The sequence below is a fragment of the Rattus norvegicus genome, chromosome 8 (genome assembly GCF_021556685.1).
Source record: "Rattus norvegicus strain SHRSP/BbbUtx chromosome 8, alternate assembly SHRSP_T2T, whole genome shotgun sequence".
In the NCBI taxonomy this organism is placed as follows: Eukaryota; Metazoa; Chordata; class Mammalia; order Rodentia; family Muridae; genus Rattus; species Rattus norvegicus.
In genome coordinates, this window is record NC_141541.1 from 7,373,335 (window position 1) to 7,387,073 (window position 13,739).

Consider the following 13,739-nt stretch of genomic DNA (forward strand, 5'->3'; position numbering starts at 1 on the left):
CTAAAGACTGGAACAAATCACTATTAGACATTTATACCTTGTAAGAGGTTTGCTATAAGTAGACTAAGAATTGAAAGTAATGTGTTTAATATCTACTTATAAGTGAGTACATACTATGCATATCCTTTAGGTCTAGGTTACCTCACCCAGGATAATATTTTCTTGGTATATCCATTTTCCTTCAAAATTCCTGGTATCCTGGGTTTCAATGATTGAGTAATATACCATCATGTAAATATACCACATTTTCTGTATCCATTCTTCAGTTGAGGGACATCTAGGTTGTTTCCAGTTTCTGGCTGTTATGAATAAAGTTAGTTGAACAAGTGACCTTTTGGGATGTTAGAGCATCTTTTCAGTATATACTCAGGAGTAGTATAGCTGGATCATGGAGAAGAACTATTCTCAACCTTCTGAGAAATGGCCAAATAAATTTCCAGAGTAGTTGTACAAGTTTGAACTCCCACCAGCAATAGAGGAGTGTTCCTGTTGCTCTACAACCTTGTTAGTATGTGCTGTTCTTCAAGGATAACCATGCTCAATCAATAGACACAGAGATATCAAATAGCTAGGAGAGCAAAATAGGAGGATAGTTGAATTTTTCTCAGAAGGGAAACAAAATAGAATACACAGGTAAATGGAAGGAGGAAACTGGATGAGCATTGATGGAAGCATGATCATATGTAGGCAGACCAGGGGAGAGGGAAGGGAGATTTGCTGGGCAGCAAGGGAAATCTCTAGAACCTGCCAGAGATCTGGTTAAGGAGAGTCCCCAGAGGGTGTAAGGGGTCAACTATAGATGAGATTCCTCACAGTGGGAGATATAGATCCTAAAGTTGTCACTTTCTGTAGCCAGGCAGGACTCCCAGTGAAAGACAAAGGGCAGAAACCAACCCACAAAGCCTTTGGCCATAAATATGTTCTCTACCATAACTGTCCTCTGAGAGACTTCATCCAACAGTCAATGGAAAGAAATGCACCGATTCACACACAAGCAGTGTGGAGCTCAGGGACTCTTATTGAAGAGTTGAGGTAAAATTTATGGTATTTTCCATGTTCTGCTTCAGGAATTAAACCGTTTTTTAAAGCTATAAAATGAAAGTAGTTTTGGAAAATATATTTTCGAAGTATAAAACACATTATAGAGAAACTCATTAAGTATAAGCACTATTAATACAACTGATTTCAGTAGGTTTTTTTAAATTGTTACAAATAAAATAACATCACATCTGAAAGTATTTCACTCTATTAATAGTTGTTTTTACATATAAGTAGAATCCTTGTATTTAAAAACAACTAGACTTTTAAAAAGAATTATAAACAATTATTATTGATGTTGATAGTTTTGTACTTTTAAGAAGTACCGCGATTTGTCCTGTCAGCTTGTTAATGAATACCTAGGAGTTTAATGAGATGCATTTGTGGCTGTGTTTATGATAATATATCGGGAGACATTAGATCATGTGGGCTTTGAATTAATTAAGGCTCATAAACCCTTAATGTACATAAAATATGATGATATTGTATGGAGATGATGGAAGTTAAAAAGGGCAGACTAGTTAAACAAAGTAGGTCATAAGGATAGGTTCTTGGATTATATATACAGTTGGACTCTTCTGATATTACTGATTTATCATTTATCTCATTGTCATGATGTGAATTGATATACTCTGCCACATACTTTAAACCATGATGGACCGGTTCCTTCTATATCTAACAATGTTTCCTTCCCTAAGTAATATAGAAATCAGTAACAGTAGAGTCATTATTGTGATAAACCATGTATGTCTTCAGCCTTTAGAGAACTGGTTTGGAAGAAGATTTAAGGGAAAAAAGGTATAAAAATCTTCAGTCATACAGAATCAGAGGAAATACAAAAAATCATCAGATCTTACTATAAAAACCTAAATTCAACAAAACTTGAAAATCTGCAGGAAATGGACAATTTCCTAGACAGATATCAGGTACAGAAGTCAAATCAGGAACAGATAAACCAGTAAAAATCCCCATAACTCCTAAAGAAATAGAAGCAGTCATTAAAGGTCTCCCAACCAAAAAGAGCACAGGTCCAGACGGGTTTAGTGCAGAATTCTATCAGACCTTCATAGAAGGCCTCATACAAATACTATCCAAATTATTCCACAAAATTGAAACCGATGGAGCACTGCCGAATTCGTTCTATGAAGCCACAATTACTCTTATACCTAAACCACACAAAGAACCAACAAAGAAGGAGAACTTCAGACCAATTTCCCTTTTGAATATCAACGAAAAATACTCAATAAAATTCTGGCAAACCAAATCCAAGAGCACATCAAAACAACCATCCACCATGATCAAGTAGGCTTCATCCCAGGCATGCAGGGATGGTTTAATATACGGAAAACCATCAACGTGATCCATTATATAAACAAACTGCGCACATGATCATTTCATTAGATGCTGAGAAAGCATTTTACAAAATTCCACACCCCTTCATGATAAAAGTCCTGGAAAGAATAGGAATTCAAGGCCCATACCTGAACATAGTAAAAGCCATATACAGCAAACCAGTTGCTAACATTAAACTAAATGGAGAGAAACTTGAAGCAATCCCACTAAAATCAGGGACTAGACAAGACTGCCCACTCTCTCCCTACTTATTCAATACAGTTCTTGAAGTTCCAGTCAGAGCAATCAGACAACAAAAGGAGATCAAGGGGATACAGATCGGAAAAGAAGAAGTCAAAATATCACTATTTGCAGACAATATGATAGTATATTGAAGTGTTCCCAAAAGTTCCACCAGAGAACTACTAAAGCTGATAAACAACTTCAGCAAAGTGGCTGGGTATAAAATTAACTCAAATAAATCAGTAGCCTTCCTCTACACAAAGGAGAAACAAGCCGAGAAAGAAATTAGGGAAACGACACCCTTCATAATAGACCCAAACAATATAAAGTACCTCGGTGTGACTTTAACCAAGCAAGTAAAAGATGTGTACAATAAGAACTTCAAGACTCTGAAGAAAGAAGTAGAAGAAGACCTCAGAAGATTGAAAGATCTCCGATGCTCATGGATTGGCAAGATTAATATAGTAAAAAATGGCCATTTTACCAAAAGCGATCTACAGATTCAATGCAATCCCCATCAAAATACCATTCCAATTCTTAAAAGAGTTAGACAGAACAATTTGCAAATTCATCTGAAATAACAAAAAACCCAGGAGAGCTAAAACTATCCTAAACAATAAAAGGACTTCAGGGGAAATCACTATCCCTGAACTCAAGCAATATTACAGAGCAATAGTGATAAAAACTGCATAGTATTGGTACAGAGACAGAGAGATAGACCAATGGAACAGAATTGAAGACCCAGAAATGAACCCACACACCTATGGGCACTTCATTTTTGACAAAGGAGCCAGGGGTTGGGGATTTGGCTCAGTGGTAGAGCCCTTGGCTAGCAAGCGCTAGGCCCTGGGTTCGGTCCCCAGCTCCGGAAAAAAAAAAAAAAAAGGAAACACAAAGGAGCCAAAACCATCAAATGGAAAAAAGATAGCATTTTCAGCAAATTGTGCTGGTTCAACTGGAGGTCAACATGTAGAAGAATGCAGATCGATCCATGCTTATCACCCTGTACAAAGCTTAAGTCCAAGTGGATCAAGGACATCCACATCAAACCAGATACACTCAAACTAATAGAAGAAAAACTAGGGAAGCATCTGGAACACATGGGCACTGGAAAAAATTTCCTGAACAAAACACCAATGGCTTATGCTCTAAGATCAAGAATCGACAAATGGTATCTCATAAAACTGCAAAGCTTTTGTAAGGCAAAGGACACTGTGGTTAGGACAAAACGGCAACCAACAGATTGGGAAAAGATCTTTACCAATCCTACAACAGATAGAGGGCTTATATCCAAAATATACAAAGAACTCAAGAAGTTAGACTACAGGGAGACAAATAACCCTATTAAAAAATCGGGTTCAGAGCTAAACAAAGAATTCACAGCTGAGGAATGCCGAATGGCTGAGAAACACCTAAAGAAATGTTCAACATCTTTAGTCATAAGGGAAATGCAAATCAAAACAACCCTGACATTTCACCTCACACCAGTAAGAATGGCTAAAATCAAAAACTCAGGTGACAGCAAATGCTGGCGAGGATGTGGAGAAAGAGTCACACTCCTCCATTGTTGGTGGGATTTCAGACGGGTAAATCCATTCTGGAAATCAGTCTGGAGGTTACTCAGAAAATTGGACATTGATCTACCTGAGGATCCAGCTATACCTCTCTTGGGCATATACCCAAAAATGCCCCAACATATAAAAAAGTCACGTGCTCCACTATGTTCATACCAGCCTTATTTATAATAGCCAGAAGCTGGAAAGAACCCAGATGCCCTTCAACAGAGGAATGGATACAGAAATGTGGTACATCTACACAATGGAATATTACTCAGTTATCAAAAACGATGCCTTTATGAAATTCATAGGCAAATGGTTGGAACTGGAAAACATCATCCTGAGTGAGGTAACCCAATCACAGAAAAACACTCATGGTATGCAGTCACTGATAAGTGATTAGCCCAGATGCTTGAATTACTCTAGATGACTTGAATACATGAAACTCAAGACAGATGATCAAAATGTGAATGCTTCACTCCTTCTTTAAAAGGGGGAACAAGAATCAATAGGGAGGCAAAGATTAAAACAGAGACAGAAGGAACACCCACTCAGAGCCTGCCCCACATGTGGCCCATACATATACAGCCACCCCATTAGACAAGATGGATGAAGCAAAGAATTGCAGGCCGACAGGAGCCGGATGTAGATCTCTCCTGAGAGACACAGCCAGAATACAGCAAATACAGAGGCGAATGCCAGCAGCAAACCACTGAACTGAGAACAGGACCCCCCGTTGAAGGAATCAGAGAAAGAACTGGAAGAGCTTGAAGGGGCTCGAGACCCCATATGAACAACAATGCCAAGCAACCAGAGCTTCCAGGGACTAAGCCACTACCTAAAGACTATACATGGACTGACCCCTGGATTCTGACCTCATAGGTAGCATTGAATAGCCTAGTAATATCACCAGTGTAAGGGGAAGCCCTGGGTCCTGCTAAGACTGAACCCCCAGTGAACGTGATTGTTGGGGGGAGGGTGGCAATGGGGGGAGGGTGGGGATGGGAACACCCATAAAGAAGGGGAGTGGGAGGGGTTATTGGAAGTTGGCCCGGAAAGCGGGAAAGGGAATAACACTCGAAATGTAAATAAGAAATACTCAAGTTAATAAAAAAAAATTTCATATTCAAAAAAAAAATCTTTAGTCATTCTAAGGAGATCTTAATAGTTGAATCCTGTGAAACTCAAAAGCCCAGTGTCTTACTTAGGTTTTCTATTGCTATAAAGAAACACTGTGTCCAAGGATCCTCTTATAAAGGACAACATTTAGTTGGGGCTGGTATACTGGTTCTAAAGTTAAGTCCATTATCATCAAGGTATGAAGCATTCCAGTATCCATGAAGGCATAGAACTGGGGAAGCCAAGCCTATTACATCCTGCTAGGAAAAGTCTGACTTGTCTGAAAGAGAATCTCATCGCTAATTCCCACATTGACACACTTCATCAAGGACACACATACTCCAACAAGGCCACAATTCCTAATAATGCCGACCCCTGGGCCAAACCACTACAGCCATGGTGCCAATAAAGATGTGGACTGTAACAGGTTTCACAAAACAATAGGGACCCTATGGGGAACCAGAGAATGTGACAATCATAGTATATTCTGGCAAAGAATTTGTCTTCCTATGTTTTGCCCATGTTCTATGAACAGAGTTTAGAGCTGATGAACTGAATAATTTGGTATAGGAGATTACAGTAGTATTGCATTTTAGTTTTGCATGGCTGCATTTAATGACATTTATAGGGACAATAGTAGGCAAAGAGCAGAGTGGCTAGATTTGAGAGAAAAGAACCCATACTTCATGTCTATAAAGCTGGTGAATTGTGTAAAGGAAAGTGATAGTCAAAAAGATGACTGACATTAAAATAAGGCAAGCACTTTGTCTTAGAACATTATGAAGGAAGACTTAATGCTATCTCAGTTATTATAAGCACATTTAAAAAAGTTCCTCATGTGAATAAAAGGCCTCCAGGACACTATTCACACAGGGAAGTGTTTTCATAGGTTCAGATATTTAGGCAGTCATTGGTGACTACATCTATGGTCCAACAAAGTCTGGTTACAGTGTGAGCAGATCTTGTTGTTGCTCAAGAGAGGCTAAGTGTGCCGTTATCATGAACGTATAGAAGCTTGTATTAGAAAGCTTGTACCTTTTATTATGACCTGATAGGATAGGAAATATGCAGCAGGTTCAGATTCTCTAATTTGAGCCCCTATGAAGGCAATACATAAGAGAATGAAATCATGTGGTGAATCCAACATGTTGGAGATACCAGAAATAGGGAGCATCTATTGAAGAAAGCTGTGATAACCAAGTTGACAAATCCAAGAGAAAACTATGTTGGTACCAACAACAAAGTCACTGGATGTTCAGTTTTACAAATTATTTGGAGTCCAAATGCAATATCAACAATTACTACATACTCTCTCCTTTTTCATGTTTGAAATGCGAATGTGTATTTGTCATTGAATACTGAAAATGTGCAAATTGTTAAACTTGGTTATACAAGCACTCACAGCTACAGTTAGCTCAGATCTCAGAGGATCTTTTGAATTTGGGCTTTTTAATAAGATTGCTATTACTAGACTATAGGACATTTTAGAGATATTACTAGACCACAGAGACACTTAAATGAATTTTGCAATGTGAGATAAATATGAGGGTTCTTTGAGGGATGTTTTATTTTAACAGGTGTTGAGTTGACAAAGGTTAAATTTGTTATAGCCAACTTTATTTGTAAAACATATTGGATTAAGAAATAGCTGGGGACTGGAGAGATGGCTCAGCCATTAAAGGCTAGGCTCACAACCAGGGGCTCTTTTTTTTCCTTCATGGTTCTCTTGGATTGATCTTGGTTTCCTTATCCTTCCTGTCCCCTTACTCCAACTCCATAAGAGCTGGATCTGTGTGGATTTTTTCAGACATGTGTCTGTGCTCTCCTTCACTTTTACAATAAACCTGATCAACCATTAAAAACAAAAGAAAAGAAAGGAAGAGAAATAACAAATAGCTGGGGTATTCTTGAAGCATGGTTCTAGTTGTACCTGTGATGATGTTTCTGGAGACAATTAAATAATAAGAAAGTTGACAAAAACAAAAGAATGATCTCTTTGTTGAACTATTTATGTATTTATGTATTTATATATTATTGTATTTATATATTTACTTACTTATTTATTTATTTGTCGCAGGGTTTCTCTGTGTATTCCTGGCTATCCTAGAACTCAGTACGTAAACTAGGCTGTGCTTGAACTCAGGAGGAGTGCTGGTAATAAAGGCATGTGCTACCACCACCTTTTAACCATAGTGAAATAAAATTAAATGGGTAGTGAAATGTGGAAAATAGAATCTAGTTCAGGTAAGTAATTCACTGGTGGCTAGTACTTGGGACTGTATTTCACACTTTTCTCACTGTCTCTACCCACTAAGAAGGGAATAAACTCTTCCATTAAACTCTTCTACTGCATTTGTTGTTTTCCATAAGCAAGTAAAAACTGAATGAAATTTTCAAAGAATTAATTTAATTTTAAAAATAAATGAAACTGATAATAGGTATTTTTGAGAATGGGATGGAGGGAACAATGACTTTTTTTAAAGAGAAAAGAGAAAATTTTTTTCTGTTGACCATTTTAGTCTTGAGCAAAATGAACAATGCCGAAGATATCACTTGTGCTTTCAAGTTATAGAAATCCACATTACCAAAACAAGTACTAGCATAAAACAAACATGTAGGTCAATGGAACAGAATGATAATACAGAAATAATTCTGCCAATTAGTTATCTAGAAAGAGTTCATTTACTAGACTTTCCAAAGGCTTTTCCTCCAAATATCATCATATTGGAGATCATATTTAAGAGTGTAAATTTTGGGAAAGCATATTCTGTTCATTATAGGAGGGACAGACTGTGGATTCTACTTTGAACATGCTGCCTTTGGAGATGTGGAAGATAGTCTAATGATATGGGTTTCCAGGGAAAGAGAATGGTGAAGTAGAAATTTCTGGTTTCTTTAGAGACTTAGTTGTGTCATGTAATGTTTTTCTGGAAGATGTCTTGTGAGAGGGCATGTGGTGTTTTGCTGAAGCAGATAGGTAAGAGGCATGTGATGTTTGGAACCCCATAAACAGTGAAAGGATTGTCTTTGAATTGCTATACCTTGCAACAATTTGCTGATCTTCTCTAGTTTTCAATTCATAGAAACAAATGTACTAATGAACTTCTCATGGTATTCTGCCTGATTTTTGCTACTTCTGCTGACTCAAGTCAATTTGGTGGATCCTTGTGGTTTCAACTTGATCAAGTCACTGAATCAGATTCATGTTTGGGGTTTGCTATTGGACTGAACTGCTGACATCCTAACAACAAAATTTGGAATAGTCCCAAGGAAATACTTCTAAATAGGTCCACAACCCCCTTTTCCTATCAACCATCTTTCTCCCTTACCTCAGGTTGGTGAGCTAGATGGGATCTTGAAGCATTTAAGAATCTAAATTAACTAGAGAGTATACAAACTAGTCAAGATACAATATAGATTTTAAGCCTTTCTTTAGCTGGAATGGATAACTAAATGTTCTGTTTACCTGATATAGTGATGGACTAGGTGTTGAGTATATCGTATGTTTTATAAGTTGTAGAATGGTAATAATTGTACTCAATTTATATATAAGTGAAAAGGCTTTTTAACTGAACAAAAAGGGGGAAAGGTTGTGGTTTGCCCTGGAGTTATCTGTATTTTGATGCTAATTCCACTGCCCCAAGGACAGCTGCCTAGTCAAGTCCTCAGAAATCAGGTGACTTCACCAGAAACTTCTCCCCATTGAATTTGGAGCCACAGATTTTTCTTTAACCTTCATAACTTCTGTAATATATGTCTGCATTCACTCTGCCTGGTGTTACAGACATTTATCACAACTCTCTACTTAGAGTTAGTGACGAATTTTTCCCTATCTAAGTTCTGAACCATGGATGAAAATCCCCACCTGATTCAGGTAATCTCTTTATTCTCTTCTTTCTAAAAACAAACTTAATCACCTTTTAGTAACACCTGTAATTAAGAAGTACCTTGTCTAACTAGGATTTCAAACCAAAATTCCCGTGGAGCCCATGTTAAAAAGAATATGAGTATCCTGAAAGACATTCTAAACAACTTTCTTTAAATTCAGCTTTTAATCTCTAACTCTCCAGCTGCCATTACTTTATCACACAGTATGAGACTAGGCAGCTGTCCTTGGGACAATGGAATTAGCATCAAAATACAGATAACTCCAGGGCAAAACACAACAGTGCTTGATATTAACAGGCCTTCATTTTGTCCCAAAAAACTCTGTTGTGGAAAAAAAGCTTCTTGGTGTCTAGAACCATTGGTATAATCTTTGATACCAACCCTACCTTTTCCAGTTACATATAAAGGAATGTATATATCTAGCTGTTTATATTATGAATGCTAATTATGTTTTATTAAAAGATCACTTGCTGTGGAGGGACTTGGTGTTCCCCTTACATGACTGATGGTCACAAATCTGTGGAGGGCTGCATCTAGTGATGGACATGGTTTCCTGAGGGTCAGGTGAAACGCCTATTGTCCCTTTCAGGGTCACCGGGGATTCAAACCTTAGCTCAACAAGAAACCAGGGTGCCATTCACAGGGTCCCACAGAGCTTTCCTTTTGTGGTTGAATTGTATCAACTGATACAGAATGTAGGTTTAGGTTTAAGCTAGTGTTGGTTAGAGTTACTATACAAGGTTGGCAGCAGGGAATGGTTTGGGTTACAGGGTTAGGTTAGGGTTATGGGTTAAGGTTAAGGGTTGGGATAGGGTTAGGGTTACTTTATGGTTAGCTTTAGGGGAGTTAGGGGTGTTAGGATCAGGCTCACAGTTGGGGGGTTAGGGGGTTAGGGTTAGGTTAGATTTAGGGGTTAGGGTTACTTTATGGTTAAGGGTTAGGGTTAGAGAGTTAAAGTTTACAGTTAGGGTTGGTGGGTTATTTGTTAGGGTTACAAAGAACTAAAGGGAAAAAACGTGAATTTGAGGGAGGAAATAGGTAGATTTTGATGGAAAGGAAGGGATCAAATGATATAAATATGGTATTCACATATAAAGTTCTGAAAACATGCAAAAATATCAACGTGAAAAGTCTCAAAGTAAATAAACTGGAGGGTAAGGAGATCTAATTCCATATACATTAATGTAATTTCAAAAAAACTGTTAGGTCTTACTTTAAGAATCATATACCTTGGGTTGGGGATTTAGCTCAGTGAAGGCCCTGGGTTCAGTCCTCAGCTCCGGGGGGCGGGGGGAATCATATAGTTTAATGAATTGGAAAACTAAAATAAAACACATAGATTTCTATATGTATATGACCTACCCAAAGTAAATCATGAAGATATTTAAAAAATTGAGCACGTTTGTAGAAAGCAATATAAGTGAAGCAGTGATCAAATATCTACCAATTAAAAATTACCCGACCTTCAATTAAATGCTAACACAAATGCTTCTCAAACTATTCTATTAATTAACAAAGGAAGGCTATATTACCAAATTCTTTATGAAGCTAGTATCAGCCTGGTACTAAAACCAGATTAAAAAAAAAAACTAAATAAAAAATTGCTGACCAATCTCCAATATAAATATACATATATGCAAAATTTCTTTAAAAATTCTTGCAAACTCAATTCAATAATATATCAAAAAATCACTCACCATGATCAAGCTGGTTTGTTCCAGAGATGTAGTGCTGGCTCAATATGTCAATAAATTTCACACATGATCTTTTGTTTTTTATAGAATAGAAATCAAATGACAAGAGATAGGCATGGAAGGCTTTTGACAAAATCAGTATCAATCATGTCAAACATCCAAAGAAGCTCAGAATATAAGAAACATATCTCACCATAGTAATGTATATGGCAAGCCTGTAGCTGACATTATATTAAATGGAGAAAACAAGGGTTCCTGCTTTCCTGACCCTTATTCAAGATGGTACTGAAAAATCTTAGAACAATATAAAGCAAGTAAAAGAAAGGAAGAAGTCAAATTATCCCTATTTACAGATGATATAATTCTATACATCAAAGACTCTGAAGACTCTACCAGAAAACCTAAAGAAAGGATAAATACTTTCAACAAAATGGCAGAATACAAAAATGACATATAAAAGTCAGTAGCCTTCTTACAAACAAATGAAAAATATACCGAGAAAGAAATCAGGGAAAGTAATCCCATTCATAGCACTTTAAAAATCCAAGTTAAAAATGTCTTGAATTAAACCTTGCTAAGGAAGTGGAAGACCTCTATAATGAAATCTTTGGATACTGAAGAAAGAAATTAAAGACGCTAGAAGATGGAAAGGCCTTGTATGCTCATGGGATGGCCATACTTTCAAAATCAGTCTACAGATTCAATGCAACCCCAAGAGAAATTAAGGGGGTTGGGGAATATTGTCAAAATACATTAATACATGCATGAAAACACTATAATAAATCTAATTATTGTGTATAATAAATATTAAAACATTTTTGAAAACTTTACTATAGATCCAAGCTATTTTTAGAAACACACACACACACACACACACACACACACACACACATATACATACACACACAGAGCAAAGCTCCAAAACACTGGTCAGGCATATGGAAGCCCAGCTCTGGTGAGGTGGAGACAGGTGGAGCCCTGGGATTTGTTGTCAAGACAGCCTATCATACATTATTGATCTCAAGTGAGAGACCTGACTTCAAAGACAAGATGGATGTTACCTGAGGAACAATATACAACGTCAGCATTTGGCCAAGAGATGCATGCACACACTGTATGCAGATGGTGGATAATTCAGACAAAAAGCTGTGGCACATGCCAGAACATAGGTGCCCCAAGGATTTTACACAAAAGGAACTAAGCCAGTTGCCAAGAGACAAATATTACATTTTATTTGTACAAGGAGCCTAGAGGCATCAAATTGGTAGCAATGGAAAGTAGCATGGTGGTTGCCAAGAGCTATGAGAGGGAGAAGTGAGAGTATTGGGTGTAGCATTTCAGTTTGAAATGGTAAAAGGATTCTGGTGATGGATGGGAATCATAATCCCACAATACTGTGAATGTACTTAATGCCACTCAACTATTAACTTAAAAAGATAAAAATAGCTTTCATATTATGTATATTTTACAAGAATAATAAATAAAAGGTCCTCCCTCACCATAAAAAAAAAAAAAGATCACTTGCATAAGAGTGTCTGCACTTAACAGCTAGCTGTAAAGCTCTGTAAACTGAGGAGCAGGGAGGGGATGCTATACACTCCAAGAGGTAAATTTTACTCTAAGCTCTGTCTTGATTTTGATGGCTATAAAATGGGGAAAGTATTACAGGCTTCAAGAAGCCATAAAAATTAAAAGAGTCAAAGAGTTGGGAAGATCAGGGAATATTAGTTGGTAAACTACAACAAAGCATTATGCTTACAAAATCAAAGTTAGCACTAATTTGGAGGCTACTGGTCATGGACTTTCTATTGTTTTTTCACATGAGTCATGGCTGTCAACTATACATTTAAAATTATAAACTTTTTCCTCTTCAACTTAAAAAATTGTGTTGATAAGAACCCCAGTATTTATAAGTCACAAACCCCACAGGAGTGAGACACAATGTACTGCTTTAAAAAGTGTTTGTGGAAGATAAATGCATTTTGATAGATAGCTAGTTAAGAGGAAAGGCCTGGAAACTGAAGCAGAAACATGAAGAACTGAAGAAGAAAATTTCAGGCAGATGACAAGGAAAGCAGACCTTCTATCCTGCTGGGGTGTGAATATTATGAAATGGTGAAAAGTATCTTCAGTAGAAGTAAAAAAGTGAGCATATATAATGTTGAGATCATCTCTAGTAACTAGAATTCTACATGGAAACAATGAAAGAGACTATAAACCAGATCATTTTATATTGTCCTTTTTTCTGTAAGTGACAGGATGATAAGTACATCAATTTTTAAATTGAAAAGCATGGAAATGATGGTTTTCAGGCTGCTAATAAGGCTGTTTTGATGTGTTCCTATATGTCAGCAGCTCCTTGAATCTGGCCACTTCCTTCCCTTAGATGACTGCTAAACAGTAGTCATGATGCTTTTGTATAGAGCTCAGCTATAGCTTTTAAAGGGTGATGGCGTGTACCAATCTATCTGAGGTAGCCAGGGGGTGAAGTCCATTTACCATCACATCATGGTTCCAAGCCATTCCAATTAGCAATAATCGCGCCTCGGATAAACCTCATTGGCTACGATACTGCCACTGCGCAAAGCTCAAGCCATTCCAAAGACTCTCAAAAGTGATGACACTGGCTTCAAAATGGGGCTTCAAGTGTTTACTAGAAATGGAATAAGTTCCTGAAGATCCTTTTGGGTTGAGTCACACACCATATAAATAGCAGAGCAAGTCAGCTGATACCTGCAGAGATTTGAAGAAGTTTTAAGGAGTATTCTCCTTTGTTCTTTATTTCTTGGTGACTATGACTTCATTCTGTGTTATAATGATTTCTCTGAAATGAAAACTACTTAGAAAGTGCTTGAAGGGAAAACACAGT

General features: G+C 37.2%; 1 pseudogene; it reads right to left on the minus strand.

Moving 5' to 3' along the window:
• Window positions 1-13,391: 13,391 nt before the first annotated feature.
• On the minus strand, window positions 13,392-13,459 carry LOC120094543 (U4 spliceosomal RNA; annotated as a pseudogene).
• Window positions 13,460-13,739: the final 280 nt, after the last annotated feature.